General features: G+C 36.7%; 1 long non-coding RNA gene across 1 annotated transcript; it reads right to left on the bottom strand.

Moving 5' to 3' along the window:
- Positions 1–19,177: 19,177 nt before the first annotated feature.
- On the bottom strand, positions 19,178–23,423 carry LOC104229389 (uncharacterized). The gene is made up of 2 exons (XR_711616.2): positions 22,640–23,423; positions 19,178–20,299 (listed from the first exon to the last, which is right to left on the bottom strand). It is a non-coding gene; the product is annotated as an uncharacterized lncRNA (long non-coding RNA).
- Positions 23,424–24,083: the final 660 nt, after the last annotated feature.

Raw genomic sequence — 24,083 nt, 5'->3', positions numbered from 1 at the left:
TTCTAGGTTATCTTGACACTCAAGTACTTTCTTTCTTAGACCGATTATAAGACTTTCATCTTCCCGACTTCTTTCCGGGTTTCTAGCAGTTATTCTCATTTTATGGATTTGAGCTTTGAGAGCTTCGTTTTCCTGAGTTAGCTTTTTCTTTTCCCTTTCATCTGCGGCTACTTGGATACTGTGGCCAAATTTGAGGTCCCTGATTTGTCCCTCTAATTTACTTATATTAGCCCTATAGCTTTCTTCTTTTGCCAACCAGCCCTACTGCTCCTGCGAGTCGTTACTGAATTGTTGGACATGAGGTCTCTTAGCAGGTCTCTCGGGCTCTCGAGGAATTTGAAATCTTTTGCCAAACCAAACCATATAATTGGGGTCCACCTCACCTCTAGCTAGATCCCGCACCATAGTCTTGGGTTCGAGAAATCTGCACTCATTCCAAACTTGGCGAACTCTTCCTTCTGGAAATACAGCCTTTGGGCCCAATTCGACGACATGTACACTCAAATCTTCGTCATGGGGAACGGTTTGAAATCTTCCCAGTTGGCGCAAAACCCTGTGAGGAGCATATGGTTGAATGCTCCAAATGCCCATTAGGAGAAAGTACCACACTTTAGCTGACATGTATATGACTTCGGTGGCAGGGAGCCATCCAAACGTCCACTCAATTTTATCTGAAGTTAAAGAACTCAAGCGGGCAAACCAAGATTCGGTACCCTCTGGAAATTCAACCCCCGCCACTCGGCTTTCAAATTCTTTGATGCAATCCAAACCGGTCATGCCGCAGTTCATATACCCGACACGGTGACAGAGATGTTCCAGTATCCACAGTTGTAGGAGTAAGTTGCTGCCTTGGAAGAATTTTCCCCCTTCTCGACAGATGGTCAAGGCTCGGTAAATCTTAGATAAGATTAGGGGAACTAATGTGCCATTATCTTTCTTGATTGCGACATCAACCATTCCCACGAGGCCCAATTCTATGTTGTCGTCTTTTTGCGGACATATTATAACACCCAAGAATGCTACAATAAAATCCAAACCCTACCTTGCCTCCCATTTATATTTATTTCCAGCATAGGTCAGACCAATATTCGGTGCTTCGAAACCTTGGGGATCGCCATAGCGTTGGTACTGGAACTGGAAAGTGCAAAACCCTTCAGATAAATTCCCATCCTGAATATCCTGGCTAATACTCAACATATCCAGAAACTTGTGAGGAGATATTGGTCTCGGTGACACCGGGTACCGACTTCTAAGGTTTCAACTAAGGCCGGTGTAACCCGCAATTTCCTCTAGCGTGGGTGTGAGCTCAAAATCAGAAAAGCGAAACACATTGCGAGTCGGATCCCAAAAAGGTATCAAGGCTTCAATCACGTCCAATCTTGGCTTGATGTTAAAAGTCCGACAAGACCACCCAAAACTTTTATCACAGTTCCTCGGCTACCTTTTCCTAGGTCATTCCACCACATGTGGAGTTGTAAGGAGATCTCTTCAAGAGATGCGAAGGGTTCATTTTCATTTGTGCTCATCCTGCACATTTATTAAGGTGATTTAATTTAAAAGGTTATGACTCATTTGGACTCAAGAAAAGGTTATCAAAATTTCATAAAAAATTCGGCTTTGCAAATACGGCCTTTCAACACTTCGGGGAAGAAGATTTTAAGGTTGTGTTTGCTAAACGGCCAAAAATCTAAAAAAAACTACTAAAGTGGTTGTTCTTGCAAAAACGGCCTTCCGGCGTCCTTTTGGGGACATTCAACTATTTTAGACAAGAATGACATCACCTTCTTATTTACAATCAAAACAAAATTTTGTTCTTTTGGGCTACTTTTACAAAAATGAAGTTGGACCCTTCTTAATGAAAGAAATGCTTCCAAAAAATGACATATTTTTTGAATTTTGAATTTTCTTTCTAATTTTGAAAGAATGAAAATATTTTTTTGGATATTTGGAAGAAATTAAAATAAAATATTTTTTGTATATATATATATATATATTTTTTATTTTTTTTTTATTTTTTTTTTTTAAAAAAAACAATTAGGGTCTAAAGAAGCAAGTAATGGAAAATATTTTTGGATTTATTTTATTTTTTTTGAAAATTATAGTTTTATTTTGAAAAAAAATTAAAAATAAAAAGGACTTTTCTAGAGAGGAAGTAAAGGAAAATATTTTTGGATTTTTTTTTTTTGAAAATTATGGGCCGGAACCGATGAGGATTGCCTACGTATCTCACATCCGGTGAGAATCAGACCTGCGTAGTTCGTCTGTTTTGACAGAACATGGCAGTTGAAAATTTTGGCTCATTTGGAGATTTCGGAATTTTCTAAATACCTACCTCTCACTCCTATATTATTATTATTTATTTTTATCTTTTTTCTTCCTCTATTCTAGAAGCCAGTCAACATGCTAGCCGAAACAAACAGATGCGCAAGTAGCACGTAAGATACATCAAGATGGTTTTTTTCATTTGGGTACACCTGTCCTAGACAGACCCAACCCCTGTGTTGAGTCTCCAAGGTCAAATGCACATGATGCAAATAAACGTTCCTACTAGGGATCCGGCATGAGGCTTGTTATACTAGGTTTAAAAACCTAGGTTTATTGTTCTAGACCTGGCTTACCCGAGCGGACAACTCGAGTCGAGGGGGGGCAGCGTACCGGGAATAAAGAAGCTTTACCGGCTTTGCAACTTATCCGAACCTCGTTCTAAAATTGGGATAAGACTCTAACAGAAAAGAAGTCACACGAAGTGCACACTTCCCAGATGATTTAGAAGACTCAGAGAGAGGAGGGTTTCGTAGCAATTTATATACAGTCCAAACAATATCAAAGCGGTAAAAGCAGCATTTAGAACATTAGGCTCAACATGTAAAAATCAGATAAAACAATCCAACTATAACAGTTAATCTAAGCTCGAATTCTTGCACCCTGAACCGAAGTTCTGGGTTTTGTCCCCAGCGAAGTCGCCAGAGCTGTCACACCTCCTTTTTGCGCGCCCGCCCCGAAGGGTTAAATGCGCGAGGGAGTTTTTCCAATTTAAGTGACAATATTCGAAATGGGATTATTTATTTAATTCAGAGTCGCCACTTGGGAAAGGTTTGGCTTTTGGTGTCCCAAGTCACCGGTTTATCTTGAATCCCAAATCGAGGAAATTTTCGACTTTCCAAATGAAGTCTGCGAACCAGAAATTCTAAGTAAGGAATTCTGTTGACCCGAGGGAAGGTGTTAGGCACCCACGGATCCCGTGGTTCTAGCACGGTCGCTTAAATTGTTATAATGGCTAAATATCTGATTTTAATACATGTTATAACTTGTGTGCTTTTATTAAGTTTGAAAAGCTTTTATTATTATTTTTAATAGAATTGCAACGTCATGAAAATGCTTCTCGAACCATGTCGCAATCAATGCACCCGTGGTTGTTAATACATTCCGACTCCGTTGAGATTTGGATTTGGGTCACATAAATGCGCACCCGAATTTAAGAATGTAATTTATTAAGAATGCTCCTAAAGGCTAGCGTATTATTTATTTTTTGGGAAGGCCGTGAAATTCGCTAAACGGCCATTCCGAATTCTAAGTATTTTTATTATGACCAATTATTGAGGGCCCCGCAATTTGCATTTTTTATTTGGCGAGGCTCGTCTCATCATCTTTATTTAAAGACAAATCTTGAAGTGACTATGAATTTTTTATTTATTTGTCTTTAATAATAAAAGAAGAAAACCTAATTATTTAGCCTATTTAAAAGAACCAAATCCTTATAAATCCATTTCAGATCAGCCAGGCCCAATAACTAAATAAATAAAAATGTAGCCTTTTAGCAAGTCGTTCAAGACAGCCTCTATTGTGTTCATAAGGGGGCTGGACAGTCTGGGCCCATAGTGAACCTAGAAACATGACAACGGTTTCAATTTCGAAGCCTGCCATGGTTTATATGCCCCAATAAGCCTTTTTTGATTCAAATTGTACGCTAGTCCTCAATCACTGGACACTCAGACCATTCAATTCATTTAACGGTGCACATATATGGTGAACATGAACATTAATTTCATTTATAAGGGGAGGGGACGAGATGGCCTTTCAACATGCAAATGCAGTGTGTATTCTTTCACATAGGAGATGTATCTAGTGCTTTTGAATCCAAAACGTATATAGTTGTATAAACTCGGCAATCCAAATTGAAACTCAACTTCATGCTATTAAACTAAACTATGTGAGTCATTGATAGATTCCCTTAAGCACAAATTAAATTATGACTCACTGTCTATGAATAAGGTATCTAATGCTGAATGAACTTGAATCATACTAAACTATACTAAGCAATTGTATTAACACCAATTCCCAATTACGCCAGCCCAAGACCATCGAAAACTAAATACAAATGAATTGAAATTAGTCCACTACTCAACTGTTTGATGATTAATTGTAAAATGCAGATCTAGAACCAGTTAATTCTGTTGCTGACTTTCGGTTAAACTAATGACGTTATTAAGGTTATTAACTAAACAAAATTCCAGCAACTAGATAGTCCGTTAACAGTCCAAAGCAAATCAAATTATACAGTAGTTGTCCCAACCAATACCAACCAAAACTAAGCTATATTAAGTAATTACACATCAACTAATATCTATTTTTTGAAACACGGGGCCAAAGTATGAATATTTCCATTTTTTCATCTTTCAAGTCAGAGCTATATCAAAGCATAATTCGAGTGTGTACTTGAATTGGAAAGTGAGAAGAAGGAGAAGTAAATCAGCAACAAAAGATAGCAAATAACAGCAGTAGCACCGACAAACAGCAATATGGGACAATAAGAACCAGCCCAGTGAAACTCAGAGATCTAGAAATGTTTCAGAAAACCCAAAGAGCTAAACAGATCGACTCAAACCAATTGGAAATAAACCAAACACCAACTCGAAATCAAGCTGGGACAAATCTGAAACCAAACAGCTCAAACAACCAGCCTAGAGTAACTTTGATTGAGCCTAAATCTCACACTGAATGTGAATTTGACCATGGGACAATGCCTTTCTGGAATTTTAGAGTTTTTTCAGAGGTTTTCCTTTTGCTTTTGTTTGTTATCTATCTAGAACCGAAGTCCCAATGAATTCTCCTCTCTCTCTGTTCAAAAATAGACTCTCCCCTTTCATATATCACAACAGGCCTCCTCCTCCAGCTCTTTGAGCACTTAGTCCATTAAAAAACTGATTTTCTGCCATGTTATTCCTTCTGTTTTTCCACTCAAGATCAAAAAGAAATGTATTCCCCATCAGATTCCCCTGACAGCCCCCTTTTTCATTATTAAAATGGTTTTCCTTTTATTAAACTAAACAAGTATGGGCAGCATGAATATGCCCTAAGAGCACATGCTGTCAAGTTACCTTTAGTGCATTAAAGAACTACAATTCACATGATCTAAAATGAATAAACAGGGCCAGTAGAATCGAAATAAATTGAAACTCTGAATTAGGGAATGTCAAACAAATCAAATTGGCACCAAACATTTCAAAGGGAACAAACAAACTACCAACACTTAATTGACAAAACTTAATTAATCGGCTAACGTAGTTTATAACATACAATTAACAGTCAGAAAAATTCAGACCAAAGAAAGGATCCGTAAAAGGAGGAGAAGAAAATAAATGACAAAATAACCAAAAACTGATACAACAAACTAAACACAAAAATAAAATAAAGCAAAAGAGAAAGGAAAAATACCTCACAAAAAAATCAGAAACCAAATGGGCTAAGGCTTGAACCGACTCCAATATTTTGAGGTCAAATGGACCTTAATTGAGTGTTCTCGACTGAGAACACTCGACTAAGGTCGATTATGAACCCCAAATCTCTTCTAATTTGGACCAATTCCGGTTTTGGTCTTCGTTAGGGTTCCCTGGTTTAATTTGGGATTCGAACTGTTCTAGCATATTCGAGCAAAAACCAGAGTGTTCTAGAGATGGGGGAGTTCCTGGGGTCCCGTGGTGTGAGTTTGGAACTGGTTAGGGTGGCTTTAGGGTTCCGATCGAATCTTCAAACGAAGATTCGAGACGGTGGGGGATGATTCGAGGTACAAGGTTCATGGATTCGTGTTGTGGATGGGGAGATGGCTCAGGGGTGTTATTTTGGTGGTCACCGGTGTTGTTGCCGCCGGATTTATAGTGAGGGGGTGGAAGGGCAGCGCTAGGGTTCTTGGGGTCGTCTGGTTTGTTGAGAGAGATGAAGCGAGGGGGGGTAGCTTAGGAGATTGTGGGGTGCGTTTGAAAGTATATATATGCGATGAGTGAGTAAATCCAAGCCGTTAGATCTGATGAGATCCACGGTTTGGATCACTTCACTTATATAAAACGGGGTCGTTTTGGTCTCAGTGGGGGACTGGGTCGATCTAGGGAAAAACGGGTCGGGTTATAGGGTGAGGTCTTGGACCGTTGGATGAGGATGGATGAACGGTCGAGATTTACTGGTCTCGAAACAATGTCGTCTGATGCGTCTTTGAGAGCTGAGGGTTTGGACCGCGTATAAGTCTCGTTTGGGCCTGATTTTGGCCCAAAAATGAAATGGCCCAGTCCAATTTCTTTTCTATATTTTTTGTTCTTTTCCTAGTTTTTCCGAATTTACCAAAAATCCTAAAAATAAATTATAAAACAACAATTATATTACACAGACAGTAATTGATTCTTAATAATAATTAACACACAATATTAATTAAATAAAATCACACCATTAAACAATAAAAATGACAAAATTACCAAAATAATATTTTTTTGTGATTTTCATTTCAAATATGATTTTTTTAATTCCTAATAGCAGAATAAAATCCTATATTCATGCAACATATTTTTTGTATTTTTAATTAAAAATAAACAATCACAGATAAAAACTACAAATAACTATCCAAAATGCCACGCAAATTCTCAAAAATTGTACATAAAGGAAATTTGTTTTATTTTTTGATTTCTTTTGGGCTAATTTCTCGTGAAGCAAAAATCACGTGCTCACACTTACGTTGACCTGGCATGCTGCGCCACTGATGTGTGGCTATAATTTCATAGTTTTAAACATTGTGTGCTTTGTATTTTTCATGTTTTAATGATAAATTATAATTTATTTGCGCGTAATGGAGTCTATTATATGTGTAGGTGAATTGGACATGAAAGTGGAGCAAAAAGGATACTTAAACGTTGAAAGTGTGCTCGAGAGTAGTAAAAAGGAGAGTCTAAGCAAAGGCCAGCTCAACTAGGCTTTAGCCTGGCGAGGCCAGCCAAAAGCCAGGCTGAACCAAGCTTTAGCTTGGCGAAGCCAGCCAAAATCCAGGCTAAACCAGGCTTTATCCTGGCGAGGCCAGCCAAAGCCCAGGCTGAGGCTGGCAACGCTAGGCCTGTGGCAGGTTCAATCCAAGTTTTGAATGCTTATTTTGTCTCCTGGTTTGACTAGGACTTGGCCTACATGTTTAGGTCTCTTCTTACACATATAAATAGACCTAAAAATGCTACTTTTGAGGAAAGGCCGAGAGGAGAGATCGAGATTGGAAAAATTTGAGAGGGTATTCGGCCTAAGGAGGCAAGAACACACTAGGAGCAAGGCGGAGAATTCTTCTACGAGTTTTTCACTTCCTTCTTCCTATTTCTATTATTGGTTATGAATTCTAGTACTGCAGTTATGCATACTATTATGAATAGCTAATTTGTTATCTATGGTTTTGATGGAACCTATTAAAGGATAATTTTCCTGTTACGTTAATATAGATTTGTTGTAGCTTTTTCTCTGTTTGTTCAACTACGTTTATATTGTAGTTGGTTGAATAGCTCTCAATCGACTGTACTTATTTAGTGTGTATTAATCAGGAGAGAGTGCATATTTAGGTAGTTGTTGAACAACGTATATGAGGGATCAATACGGAGGGTTTAAAGGTGGGATTAGGGATAACGAAATCTTAGTGTGATCCGAGCGAACCGTACTTAATGCCATCTAGCGTAATTCGGCAGAATATATCTAGTAAATTGTAGTAGTTACTCGGGAGAGAATTACAACACTCAGAGTGCTCATGACCGGTAGAGAAGATTTAGGCAAATTTATAGAAAATGTAGCGGAAAGGATTCCGACAATAGGAGAAATCATAACTCTAGACCTCCATAATCTTGTCTTCAATCCTTATCCTTGTTAATTGATAGTTTTACTGCTTTCAAGTATTTATTAGTTAATTAGATAAAAATAAATATTATAATCTTTATATTAGGAAATTGTTGGACTTTTGTTTCTTAGCGATATTGAACAACTGTAGCTAAGCCTTAGTTCTGTGTGAGATTTTACTCCGGACTTGTATACCGAATTATATTTGCAATGACCGCTTAGTTCTTTTTATAAGACATAGTTGGGTGTGATCAAACTTTGTTACACACATGACATAATTTTATTGGTCCTTGATTTAACCATTTTTTGGACACATGGCATGGACTTTGGGCTAACGAGACTCATCATTTGAAAATCAACTCAACGGACTAGCTAGACCAATGCATTTGCGCTTTAATTTAAATTCATGTCCTGGATATAAATAATATAATTTTGATTTGGACTAGATATGTTTTGAATTTAGAAATTTATCCAAATTTAATATGGACTTTATTTCACAAAATATATATGTCTACATTCATATCATTACAATGTTAGGAACTAATTTATGTTTGTTTTTGGACTTTCTTACTTCCTAATTCGGTATAATAAGATCGATTTATATAGTTACAACTTGTACAGAATCATAATTATTTATTGAATATAATTTTACTTCTATATCTAAAATAATTTTGGATAGCCACATACATCCTTAATTTAGTAAAATAATTACTATATCTATAATTTACTTTATCTAGGAAACTAAATTATTTTACTTGGGATCTATTATTTTCGTTGCAACTTAACCAAATTTCTCTTAATTGCCATGGTTTTATCTCTTCTTTCTTCGAATAATACAAAATCAGTAAAAAAGATTGTATTGAAAATCAAAAAGTGTTTTGCGTAATTATTCAGTAGAGGTTAACTCAAAAGTTCATTTTTCTTTTTCATCATTCACATTGTCTTTTTGCTCCTGTAATTGCAATATTTCAATATTTAAACTACAACCTATAAGTAGCACCATTTAAATTACTTATTTTTCATCATTCAATTCGATAGTGTATTTTTAAACATTGCTAATTTATTAGTGAACAAATCATTTTAGACATTTCCAATTTATTTTATTTCCTGCGGTGGTTAATGACTCTTTTCTGTAAAATGGAAACACCATAACTGCTCCATATGAAAGTTTGACCGGTAATATCATACTTTACAAGAAAGACAATAGAAGCAAGATATTTTTTAGAACTATTATTTATTTGCTTCTTACTACCTCTATTTTCCATTTGCAGTGCTTATTTGATCCTATAAATTTCACAGCACTTTAATCATTAAATCAAAATAGCCCCCATTGATACAGTATAGTTACCTACTCTAAACTTCCTGTGGAATACTTCTTGTGGAATTTGATTAGGAATAATGAACAAGTTATCAAGCGTAGCTCACTTTATATTTGCCCTCTTCATTGTTCTAAGTAAGTATGCATACTATAGCATTTGAAGTTTTCTTTTTAATCGAAATCATATCGATGCCTTAGAGAATGTTAAATTCGTGGTTAGAAGAGTAGTAGTTAATGAAAATCAGTACATAGAGTCTTTCGAACACATCTCCTTACCTACGATAAACATGTAAAATCCCAAAAAAAAAAAAAATATTCCTGCTTATGTACAAATTAATCTCAAACTCAAGATGTAGTTACATAAAATCATCTTTTGCTATTTAATAAAAATATTGTCTTTATCTTCCTCTTAAACTCTTTTATTGTGTCTTAGAATTTCTAGACTATAAATCAAAAGATATTATATCCAAAAACCCTGGTTCTGACCGGAGGTGGAGCTAGAGTTTCGGGAGTGGGTTCGGCTGAACCCAGTAGTTTTCGTTTGAATCCTGTATTTGTCTTAAAAATTACATTAAATATGTATAAATTATTAATTTAGAACCAAATAACTTTAAACTACTAGAATTTCGAACCCATAAACTTGAAATCCATGTTCCACCTATGATTTTGACCTATAGAATTTAAATTTTGGATACGATTCTGAATGTAGGTACCAACACAAGAGGGATAAATGGAGCAAGGGTATGTTTAGTTCCACCTGAAGTTAGCAACCCGTGTGTGCCAAGAAACTGCAATACCCAATGCATAAACAAGTTTGGAGAAAAACCACCTGGTTCTATTAAAGGAGAAATTCTTGGTGGAAATTGTTTAACTGCTACTAGAAAATGTTATTGCTCTTTTTGTTGTGACAAAGGCTGCACTTCTGTCGATTCTGAATTCTTTAACTAGTTATTTTCTTGATGGAATATATAGAGACGATTCTTTTTTTTTTTTTTTTTGGTTTCTTGTTGTTGTTGACGTTATCAAGTTTACTTTCTTTATTGAATTAGCAAAGAGTGAATCTTTTTAATCCAAAATGATATATTCTTTTCTTTTTGGTATTTAAAGATTTTTAATCACCAAATGTGTAATTTACGATGCTCATCTAGCCAAAACCCAGTCTGCTATGTCAAAACCAAAATCTCTACGACTCCCTACTGTAATTCTTGCCTATTTCAAAGTTAAGTTTGCACAAAGAAACTCTTTTTCTTCGAAGCCGTTATTGTGATCGAAATAAGTAAGTGTGATGCATAAGCCAACAAAGTAAATTTTGGCGACAATAAATTAAAGGACATCCAGAATTATACTAAAAGAGGCATAAAATATTATTTTGATTAATTGACTTACATCAATCTATTAATATAATCTCTATCCTATTTGACTAATCCTTTTTTGGAAGAAATGTTTTGGACTTCTAAAAGTAAAATCAACTATCGTAAAGATTATATTATTTCTTCGACTAACAGATAAAATCCAAATATTGTAAGAAATTAGGGTAAACCCTAATAATTCCCCGCTTTGGCCTGAAACTTGATTCGTCTTTTTCACATAATTTTTATCTTTGTTGTGTGCCATAATTAAAAGTAGATATGGGCTGAAAATTTGAGGATGTGCACTAAAAATAGGTAGAATTCAAAAATAGCCAGATTTACAATTGGTCGTTTAAAAATAGCCCAGTTTCAAAAGTAATCGAAATTTAGCCACTTTTCATGTAAAGATAAATCTGAGCGAAAACACTGTTCAAAATCCAAAAAATACGTCAGAATATTATACCGGCATATTATACTGGAGTTTCAGGATAAGTATGCTGGAACTCCAGCATAATATGATGGTGTTCCATCATAAGTACACTAGAACTCCAGCATAATATACTGGAGTTCCAGCAAGTATAATTGTCCAGTATAATATACTGGAGTTTGGAGCACCAGTGCTCCAGTCTCCAGTATATTATACTGGAGTCAGCAAAGTATACCGGTCCAGCAGAATATGCTGGAGTTCATACACAGGTGCACCGAACTCCAGTATATTATGCTGGACCGGTCTCTATTGCAGCAAAATAGTGACTATTTTTCATTGACTTCGTAAACGCTGACTATTTTTGAATGACTAGTCCGAAAACTAGCTATACCGTGCTATTTTTACCTAAAAATAAGAGCGAGGTAATTTTGAAGCGCAGTATAAAAGTAAGCATGGTTAAAAGTAAATCCCTGCATTTGAAAGTGATTAGATTAAAAGTGAAGTCTATGTGTTAAACGTAAGTATGAGTAAAAAATTGAAACCCATAAGCATGAGTACAATAATAGTTTTTATTCTTAAAGACGTAGCAAGAAAAAATGTTTAAAATATGGTTGAAATTTTAGTCTTCACATGTAGTACTCCGAATATGTTTTGATAAAATCTTCATTATTATTAAATTGGTTGTTTCTTGATTTGGAATCGCCTTGAATGTGTCTTCAATATAGTCCGTGTGACGTCCCAAAATGCAATTAGTCATGATGATACCGAACCCAACCCGTTAGGTAAACCAATTTAATATTAATCCAATTTCAAATGAGATTTACAGAAAAAATAATGATGAACTAACTGAATTTTTATACAACAATCCAAGGATTGTTAGTACAAATCATGAGCTTCTAAAATTTAGAGTTTTACAAAAATTGAACTGAAATAATTACCACTTATGTTTGGATTGTACATGAACATTATTCAAATCTAAAGCTACCAAGGACAAGAGATAGCCATAACTGGACCACAGGTACATCTTTAATACCAACTCCCGCCGTAAAAAGCAGCAACAACTCCAAGTTCTGCACGCAAGGTGCAGAAGTGTAGTATGAGTACAACCGACTACATATACTCAATAAGTATCCTAAATAGTCTCGACGAGGTAAAAGAAGCAAGAACTATAGATGACACTCACTAACACCTGTGCAGTTCATAATTTCAACAAGTATTGAACAAATACATGATCGAAACAAGAAATATGAGGTAAAACCATTTTGATGCTAACAATTCTTTATTTTAAAGTGTTCTACTCAGTCAACAATCTAACATATAAGGAAGACATGCAAGTAAAATCACGTAAACAGTCGAGGAAATTTCAGGTAAAGATGAAATACAATAACTAAATATCAGTTCATTGTGTCGCGCATCCAGATCCAGTAATGGTAACCATCTCCCTCAGAGCTCACATCAACCAAAAACCCGTTGGATTATCATTATCCGCGTGTACACCATCAAGAAAGAAACACGATAGGGTGACCCTACGTGGATGGATTCGTATCCACATGCTGCACGGACAACTCACGTGATGCACAAACAATTCACGTGCTAATAATATCAACCGCACTAACAACTCACGTGCTATAATATCAATATCTGGATTTGCATGGACAGCTCACGTGCTAATAATATCAATCCGCCCGACGTGGTCACATGCACAATATCATAATTCGCCTTGCATGGTCACAAACATAAGAATACAATCCGTCTAGCGTGGTCACATGCACAACATCATAATTCGTCCAGCATGGTCACATGCATAACAACACAATCCACCCTGCGTGGTTAGAGGCATCTAGTCCAATCATATCGCACAAGAGAAAATAAATATGAATACATGTATATGATGAATGAATAATAAATCTCATGCTCCTGGACTGGTATAAATGACATGCTAAAGTGTAGGCATGTGCAGAATTTGCTATCATAGCTCAAATCGGCAATTTCATTAAAGAAGAGCATTTATCAAGATCATTTAGGGATTAAACCTCTATGTAGCCTCAAATAAGTTTCAAATAGTTCACATGATATTACAAATATGAGAAACATCCTAGTTTAAAGCTTAACAGTCAATTCTAGGCTTATCATAGCCTAAACACTACCTGACCATGGATAAATACCCCCGGTTTCAGCACATGGGTTCAAACCCCACACATGCGCCCACCCACAAACATAACTATCACAAATAATTTAGGCAACCCGTGCATCAACCATGTTTAAATAAGTTACTTATGCCAAAGAAGCCAAGACAAATACCGAGCAAGTAAAATGACACTCTAGAAATGCCATTATGCGCGTCTCCACCTCTGAACGGCTCGAAACTAGCCAAAAGCAACTCAAAAACATCAAATAATTCCTAAGGAAACAATCCCAAATGATATAAGGTCGAATCTTTCCACTTTTACTTAAAGTCAACCAAAAAGTCAAATCCGGGCTTGTACCCCAGAAACCGACAAAACTCACAAAATCTGACACTCCATTCAATTACGAGTCCAACCATACGAATTTCACTCAAATCCGACTCCGAATAGATGTTTAAAACTCAAAAAAATATTTATAAAATTTTAGACAAAAATCCTCATTTTCTCTTTGAAATCATCAATCAAATGCCAAAAAACTAAGATGGGATCACCTAGTAAAATCAACACCAAATATAAAAGCATTTACCCCAATCCACATTGTGAAAATCGCCTCAATTCGAGCTCCATAGCTCAAAATATGCCAAAATGAAATCAAAATCCCGAAATTAAATGTTTTAATGCAATGCCAGGGGTCCCTCTTCGCGATCGCGATCCCCAACATCGAGATCACAATTGAAAAAAATATTCCTACTCAATTTTTACCCTTCGTGATCGTGAATATTCCCTCGCGATCGCAATGAATAAATTCCAGCAAGCTTGCCCAACTCTTCTAGATAGCCTCTAGTATAATGGCTATAACCTTTTGTACAAAATTCCAATTGACTAACGGTTTTATTTTCTAAAACCTAGACATTAAGGGCTACAACTTTCGTTTTTAGATTTTCTCCAAGTTTCTTATATATTGCAAGATATAAGCTTCTATATTCAGTTCAGTGACAATAGAATTTCTTCTTTGCGATTGCGAAAAACACTCCGTGAACGCCATTCACAAGTGTCCTTTTTCAATTTTACTCATTGCGAACGTGACCCGAAGTCCGAGATCACGATGTACACTGCTGTAGCCAAAAACCAACAACTAAAAAAGGCTAGAAATTGTCCAAAACCATCTCAAAACTCAACCGAGCACCTCGGGACCTCGTCTGAACATACCAACAAGTGTCAAAACATATTACGGACCTACTCGAGGCCTCAAATCACACATATTAATACCAAACCATGAATTGTTAATAAAGATCAATCTCTTAAGTTCATAATCTTCTAACTTCGAACCAAGTATCCGATTCAAGCCTAACCAATCCGGAATGAATCCGAATTTTGCATACAAGTTCCAAATGACGTAACGAACTTATTCCAATTCCTGGAATATCAATTCAAACAATATATCATCAAAGTCAACTACCTGTCAAACTTATGAACATTACAAACCTTCAAATTGCCAATTTTCACCAAATAGTGATGAAACCTTTTAGAAATATCCAAACCCGAATCCGGGCATACCCCAATGTCCAAAATCACTATCCGGACCTAATGAAACCATCAAACTTTTGATCCGAGGTCAAACACTAAAAAGTCAAACTTGGTCAACTCTTCCAACTAAAAGCTTTAAACTTGAAATTCATCCTTCCAAACTTATTCTGAATCACCCGAAAACTGAAACCGATGATAATACAAGTCCTAATACATCATATGGAGCTACTCATGCCCTCAAACCACAGAGTGAAGTGCAAATGCTCAAAATTACCGATCGGGTAAATATATTTTCCCCCACATAAACATACATTCATCCCCGAATGTGCCATGAGTCGTTCCAAAACATTCAAATCATTGTGCAACCTTACCATGCACATACCCGGGAGTAAACCCATGTCACCCAAATCCATATAAGCCTGGCAACACAATATAAATGAAGATCCTTAATTCATCCTTAGCCCATAAAGCTTGGAACTCAATTTCCAACATATGGAATTCCTTACAAAACCCAAATCTCGCACTTACATTATGTATAAGTCCGAACAAGTTGTATCAAGCCATAACCATAACCCAAGATGAAATCACATGATATACTACATAACTCATATAATTGTAGAAAAATTTTCAATCACAGCAGCCGCTCAAAACAAACCCCAAAACGGTAATAAACCTCATATCGAATGAAACCTCGTTAAAAAACTTCGTACACTGCCGCTGATGAAAGAAACACGCAAAAACTCATAACCACTCATTAGAACAACAAGTTATGAAGCTCTCTCTCTCTCTCTCTCTCTCTCTCTCTCTCTCTCTCTCTCTCCTATAACAAGAACCAAAGCTAAATCGTAAGTTGACTTTCGATATTATTATTCATAACATACCGTAATCAAATTCGATAGTATCCATTCTTGGTCCAATGACCTTATTTCATCAGACACAACAATTCTATTGACATGTCATACCAATACAACCTAACGCCACAACCGTGCAATCTGTGCACTAATAAGCAACAATCCAAATGTACTTAAACATGAAAAATGACTAAAATGAGAAAACCATCCCGCAAGCTCAACAAGTACCAACACAACGCAATGCTATGAACCCATCACACATAGTAGGGCCAAGACACACGAATCTAATTCAAAATATCATATCCCAATGTAACCCCACGTCAATGCGTGACCCCATCCAAACACTGGCCCATATGAAATACCTCAAGCCATAATGTTCTAAATCAATAACGACACGTAATTCGACATAAAATACACGAATTGCATGATTATAACCATGGAGAAACGAATAACACAATATACCACCAACAGGAAAGACCATAACGAAGGCACAATCAACCATTCAATACCCTAATAACCATCTCACCCTAATTTCACCGCACGACCCAAATAGAAATGCATCTAACATGCAAGTAACCAACAGATCACAACCTATTGTAGCATGGAAGAGTAACACATAGAACATATTAGATACGAATAAGATCAATTCAAACCAAATGGAATATCCATCAACAATAAAAGTACAGAGTCAACCAATCCAACCCGATATAGAATACACATCCTCATTAAGCCTACCACTGAGCCCCCAAATCAACTCCAGTCATCCCCAAATGGATAAATAGCCCTCCAAAAGTCCACAATGATCTATCCATAACATGTAACACCATCTATCTAACTTTGGCCACATCTTCACAGTCTGCAACCCCAAAATAATCTGCTTCTGAGAACTCCCAATCTCCAAATCCATAGAACACATGAATCATTATAGTTGATCCCAACTTCACCACTCGAATGACTAACAAATCTCTCAAACACAATCATCCCCACGAGATATATTTCTATAATCCTTCCGTGCCACATAGCAAAATCTGAACGTCAGTAGTCGATCAACCATGCAAGTACCTCAATGCCAATGAAGCGACTATAAGTCAAAATACAGAGCGCCTTCTGAAATGTGCACCCTTCTCAGGCAATACCGAGTAGTAATAGAATTCATCTGATCACCTTAAAACATCAATGCTATCTAAGAATTCATGACCATCCCTTCAAAACTGAACCGTCACCTTATACATGCAAATCTAAATCCCACAAGATGCACTGCATCTATTATGCCATCAAATGAAAACCGCGAGAATCTCATAATAAATTCTGAGTCATAAGCAGACTACATACTCAATTAGCCAGGAACCTTTCACTTTATCCCATCCAGTAGAAAATCACAATACGCAACATGCACGTCACGCTGGGAGGAAATATCCATCTCAAACCGTGGTAGAAACCATCGAGAACACTTAGAAATTCCATTTGTAGATAACCAATCTATTACAGATGAATCTTTCTAACTCAAGCAAGCCATGCAGGTCGCCAAATCCAAGAGTATTGCCACAAAACACTCGTAAAGCCTCATCTCATCATAAGAACTAAAAGAACTAATCGTATCCTTTACCATGCTGATCCAACCTACTACCAAGCTGTCCTATTCCTCTGAGCTCCTTCTAAATCACCCTCAAGTTATTACTTCTCCTTGTCAGAACACCACGATCCTCACCCAAAGCTCACCACAAGAGATACTAGCATAAAACCACTCTATTCTAAGGCCGATAAGCTGTTGTATTCCCTCTCAAGCACCCCCAAAAGTACCATAACTGAGACACCCACTATGAAGAGACCTTTTGTGAATCTAAAGTCCTTTCCTTCACCTTTTTGATATTGAAATGTAGAATCTATAATGATATATAAATACCGCAAGTCTCGACATCATCCAATGTAAATCTCAGATTCTAGCCATATACAAATCCAAATAATTCTCAATTGCTACATATAAATCTTGAATCCATTAGAACCTTCTTGAGAGTGATCCACTCTGCTCAAATCTGAATTGCACCGCCCAAATGCGCCGGATGATCTGTGTCCCATTAGCACGATAACACCCAAAAAAGTAACTCCGCCTTAACGCAACCGAGCAAATTCTTACTCCATGTACACTATATCCTTCATAAATAACTACTCAATCATTCCATGATTCCCATATAACCATAAAGTGTAATACACTATGCATCCAGAAATTTCTTTGCTTAAGTCATCCTCAAAACTAGCCTCCGCAAGTCATAAACAATCCCCAAGTATGCCTCAGACCGAAACCAATATAACACGTAACCATACAATCAAATCGTTGATAGTAGACTCCACTACTTGGCTCAAAGTCATAGATCAAAACACTTGATAACTTACAATGCCATACTCTACTACTATCATAATACCGCAGTGAGATTCAACTAAATCATTCATAAGGTCATATAACAAAAATCATATAATACCTCATATTATCTGCTAAGCTTGCATTCATCTTTGTGATGGTCATGTCAACTTTCTTACCTAATCCAAACTCAAAGTGCACCACCTATACTAATGGTAGAAAAGAAAGAATCCACACAACATCATAAAGATCACACATCTGTAGATTACCCCGCAGGTGACAACCTACTTGCTTAGCCTCAAACTAACATCTCTATACCCTTTCACAACCACAACTACTACACAATTATTTAATCTTTCTGAGTCTGAACTCATCAACAAGACATGAAAATATCATTTGTTTCACAAATGAAATAACACAAAAGAATCTGTCAAAAACATTCATAACTCAAGACTGTATGACACATCCAAAGAAATCGAGCATCCGATAGTCCTTTTCACATCTCAAACAAACTCTTTCCATAATATTCAAACCATCTGAACACATCTCGCAGTCACATCCTACTCATCATATAGCCTCCAACCACTCACCGAGCCGCCAATCTCACTCATAGGGACACCACTGGACATAGAAGTCCAAAAGCACATGCTCAGACAACTGAAGCTACTGGGCATAAGTTGCGATCCAAGCTGGGCCTCAAGTCCTCCAAACTGGCCCATCACCAAAACATAGAAAGCACATCTCACAACTCATCCATGGAATCCACAAGAAGTTGATATAGAGCTGAAGCGCTCACATGCACATATGAGTGAATGGAGGGAATTCAAAGAATTACGCTTCAAGCTGAATCAATGCCTCACGATAAGGAAGAAAAGATGGGAAGTTTATCCTAAATGCCTTGTAGCCTCTCGAAGATAGGTATGGACGTCATCATACCGATCCGCAAGACTCTACTAGACACTTGCTCATGACACGTAGAACCTGTGAACCTAGAGCTCTGATACCAACTTGTCCCAACTCAAAATCTAATTAGTTGTGATTGTACCTAACCCAACCATCTAGGTAAACCAATTTCACATTAATCCAATTTCAAATGAGATTTACTGAGAAAATAATAATGAAATAACTGAACTTTTATACAACAACCTAAGGACTGGTAGTACAAATCATGAGCTTCTATGATTTGGAGTTGTACAAAAACTGAACTAAAATAATTACCACATCTATTTGGATTGTACATGAACATTATTCAAATCTAAAGATACCAAAGGAAAGTGACAGCCATAATTGGAACGCGGGTACATCTTAAATTGCATCTCCCGCCATAAACAACAGCAATAACTCCAATAAGTATGAGTACAACTGACTCCATGTATTTTGTAAGTATCCTAACTAACCTTAGTACGGTAAAATAAGCAAGAACTGTAGATGATACTCACTAAAACCTATGCAGTTCATAATATCAATAAGTATAGAACATATACATGATCAAAACATGAAATCTCAAGTAAAACTACTTTGATGCTCATAATTCTTCATTTTAAAGTGTTTTGCTTAGTCAACAATCTAACATATAAGGATAAGCAAGTAAAATCAGGTAAATAGTAAAGGGAATTTCAATCCGTTGCAGCATGCAACCCAATCCAATAATAGTAACCAGCTCTCCCAAAGCTCACATCAACTAGAAACCCATCGGTTTCTCACAATTCGCGTTGTCCGTGCACACGCTGCACGGACAACTCATCTGCTGCACGGACAACTCACGTGCTAATAATATCAACCGCATAGATAACTCCCGTGCTGCACATACAACTCACATGCTATAATATTAATATCTGTATCCACTTGGATAGCTCTCATGCTGCACGGACAACTCACATGCTAATAATATCAATCCGCCCATGTGTTGTCACATGCACAATATTATAATTCGCCCGGCATGGTCACAAGAATAACAACACAATCCTCCCCCGTGGTCACATGCATAATATCATAATCCACCCGCCCTGGTCACATGCATAACAACACAATCCACTCGGCATGGTCACAGACATCTAGTCCAGTTAAGTTTTTTTCCTCAAGTCTAAGAAGTAAGTCTCTGGTAGCCCGTGCGGACCGGCCTTTGTTGCTGCAAAATACTTCTATAGTTTGCACATAAGTTGTTGTACTCATATCTCATAGAAAAGGTTCCCGGATAAGCAGTGCAGAGCTATCTTTCCAGCTGCAAAATACAATTGCAGTCCACGCAATTAAAGTATAGTCCACCCATTTCAGATGCTCTTAAATTACTCATTCAAGCATGTTGGCCGTAAAAATAATGTGCGATCCGCACAAATACGAAGTACAATGCACGTTCCTCAAACAAATAGACCGACACTAAACACAAATTAACATAAGCAGTTGAATCTCTTGGGCAACAAACGATCATACATTATTTCAGTGTAATACCATCCTAGACCCACTCTAAGCAGAAGTAATCATGACTTCGCAAATACCCCCTCCCCACTTTGACCAAAATGGAACAAAAAAGACTACATTTCAAAAAATATACTAGAAAAATTTAATAAATAAAAGTGGAAAAGATTGATTTATGTGTATTAGATTGTGTTAAAAACACCCACAGAGATTGAGTATGACCAGTTGATTAGCATACAATAGTGAGTGGAATTGATTCCACATATTTGGTATGTTAGGGCTTGGTCAAATAGTGAAAAGTGTAAAAAGTTGATGTAACCCCTTTGTATGCTTATTAGTAGGTTGGGGGCAATGTTAGAGAGTGTGGCCGCAAAATGTCAATTGTGATCCGCACTCAGTTACTTGGGCAGCTCATGTTCTTGAGGTTTTGCAGTCCGCACTTTTTGAAATGCGGCCGCAATTGTGGCCGCCTCAAATTAGTGCATTAAGTGATCATGTGCAGCTAAAAATGAGTTTTGTGTGGCCGTAAAGTGCTTCGCCTTAATGGCGAAATATTTGAGAGACTTTGCATTTGCGCATTTGATTCTCCCTCCATTTGTGCGGCCTGCACTCAAAATCTACGGCCATAATTTCGATCGTGCTGTCCGAAACAATTTTTTTACAGTCGCACTAATTAAAGTACGAACCCCAATTTGTACTTTTTCTTACCATATCACAATACCTAACACTTGTTAATACAACTGTCACACCTCCTTTTTCACTTACACCCCGTAAAGGGGTAGATTCAAGGGAGTTTTACCACTTAAAGGACAATCGGAACGGGATTTAATTGTTAATTATTCAGAGTCGCCACTTGGGAAAGGTTTGGCTTTTGGTGTCCCAAGTCACCGGTTGAATCCCGAACCAAGGAAAAATATGACTCTGTTACAGTCTGCGAACCAGAAATCCGAGTAAGGAATTCTGTTAACCCGGGAAAAGGTGTTAGGCATTCCCGGGTTCCGTGGTTCTAGCACGGTCGCTTAACTGTTGTATTTGATTTTATCTGATTTTAATACATGCTAGCTTATGTGCCTTTTATTTAATTTTGAACCGCTTTTATTATAATTATTTTTAAAAGAATTGCAATGTCGTGAAAATGTATCTCGAACCATGCCGCAATCAATGCATCCATGGTTGTCAACACACTTCGACTCCGTTGAGATTTGGATTTAGGTCGCATCAATGCGCACCTGAGTTTAGGAAAGTAATATTGTTAAACTAACACGCCTAAAGCAACTACGCGTTTTTAAATTTACGAGGGCCATGAAAATTCAACTAAATAGCACGCCTCGAATTCTAAAGGAAAAGCATTCAACTAAATGAACTACGGATATTCATATTTAAAGCGACTTTGAAAGGAAGTATCACAACTACGTCACAGGAACCGTACCCATATTTATAATAATTTAATGGCGTATCTAAAGAAAACTACGAGATTCACGAACCAACTAATTGGTTTGCCTGAACAATTGAGCCCACAACCTACTTCTATCTTTGAAAAGACATGGAAAATTACCACAAACTCGTCATGCCTTTCCCCAACAGTTCTGAAAATTCCCAAAGATATCATAGTAAATAAAACCAAAAGAAAATGAAAGAAAACTAAGTTAATTGGCATGTCAATCATTGAACTAAATAGCACCAATGCAGCGTGATTAGAACGAGCAAAAAGCCTAATAATCTATATATTTTATAAAGCATAAACATCCCTTATTAACTATCTTCGTCTCTTTTACCAACAATGTTCTTACAACTTAAATAATTATGAGGTTAAATTAATAATTTTCCACACCTTTATCAGCGAATTATCTTATATTTTTACCCTTTACCACTTTCTTAGAAAAATATCTAAAATATTATTTCAATTTGATTCCCACCCAATTATACTTGAATTGAAAGTTAAATATTCTTTTCATTATACACATGCATTGGGTCTACAACTTCTGGTTGGAGGAAATAATTAATATACCTAAGATTAAGCTGAATGTTGAGAAACTAGTCCTACGCGAGCAGAAACAATTGTATGATGAACAAACCCCATACTAATCCAAAAGCTAAAATAGAAGTGGTTATAAACTTTCTGAAAATTACTAGTCCAAAGTAGTACCTGCACGGCTTTTGCTTCTTCCTGAACTTTATCAATCACCTTGATAAGCTTTCAAAATTATGTCTGTTTAGAATTTGTATACAAGCAAATGACGCTGAGATTCAAACAACCACAGAGATTCGGCAACCCGAACTTGACCGGAAACAATGGACTACACTTCGATCGGGATCAACGAACGGCAATCAAAACCTCGAAACCGGACACCACTGGAACTCAACCAAACTCCATGTTTCAGATCAAAATCGGAACTCAGAGAAAGAAAAAATGAACAAAATCTTTGCGTGCTTTTTTAGTCTTTTCTATCCAAAATTCTGTCCGAAGCTTCTATTTTTTGGTACGTGTGTGTGTGTCGTGGTTGTTGGTGGTTGCCGGATTTTGACCGGAGAAGAAGAAACAGTGGCGGAGAAGGCGTGGAGGAGAAGCAGGGATGGGGAGTTCTCTCATTTTGGTGTAACTGTTGCTCTAATCTGTCGATTCTCTAAGGTTTTTTCATGAAGAAGAAGGTCTTTTGAGTCCAGGTTGGTCAAAAATCCCAAAACAACGGCTGATCCTTTCTGTATTCAAAACGGCTGCTTCTAATGGTGGAGCTTGGGAACGACTCTTATCTTGTTCAGCATAAAGCCATGGAAATGGCTCCCTTTTTTAGAGAAAGAAGATAGATCGGGGAGGGGGGGTCTTTTGGTGTAAAAGCTGCGCAACTTTTGCCTTTTTTCCTTGCGCAGCTATCGTTTCCCTTTTTTGTTTTTCGTCTCTTTTTTGTTATTTTTTTGTCCCCCCCTTTTCATTGTGTAGACAATGGTTTTATAGAGTGCGGTGTTATGTGGGGGGTTTTATTTGGGAGAAGTGTCATGTGAGGTAATATTTTCGGGGGAATGTTTTAGGTGGGGAAATATTTTGGGGGGGGAGGTCTTAGGTGGGGAGAAATGATTTGGGGGGAAAATATTTTGGGGAAGGTTCTTCCCATTTTTTTTACTCCCAATTTCTTTTTATCTTCCTCTTTTTGTATTTTATTTAGTTATTTTGTACTTTAGCTTCTGATTTTGTTAAATGCTAAATTAAGAACCAAAACTCATTAACACTAAAAATTAGATTTCCTAATAAAAACGCAAACTGATACAAATTTAAACTAAAAATGCAAAAGGTACTATTTTTGTTATTTTCTTCCTATTTTGTTCTAAAACAAATTAACCCTTAATTAATCCTAAAATATGAAATTAGATCCTAAATGCAAATGCGTATTTTTGTATTTTATTATCGTGATTTTAAAATATAAAAATGTATGAAATGAGACTACAAAAGGAAAAATTCCTAAAATAAATCAATAAAAATTATTCTGACTTATTTTTAGGAGTTATCTTCATGTAGGGTAAAAATCACGTGCTTACAAAACACACATCAAATCTTATAAAAATAGCAAAATAAACATCTACACTAAGAACTGAAG

This window comes from Nicotiana sylvestris, chromosome 9 (assembly GCF_000393655.2).
Source record: "Nicotiana sylvestris chromosome 9, ASM39365v2, whole genome shotgun sequence".
In the NCBI taxonomy this organism is placed as follows: domain Eukaryota; kingdom Viridiplantae; phylum Streptophyta; class Magnoliopsida; order Solanales; family Solanaceae; genus Nicotiana; species Nicotiana sylvestris.
The sequence above is the reverse complement of the archived record's forward strand: the minus strand, read 5'-3'. Positions and strand labels throughout refer to the sequence as shown.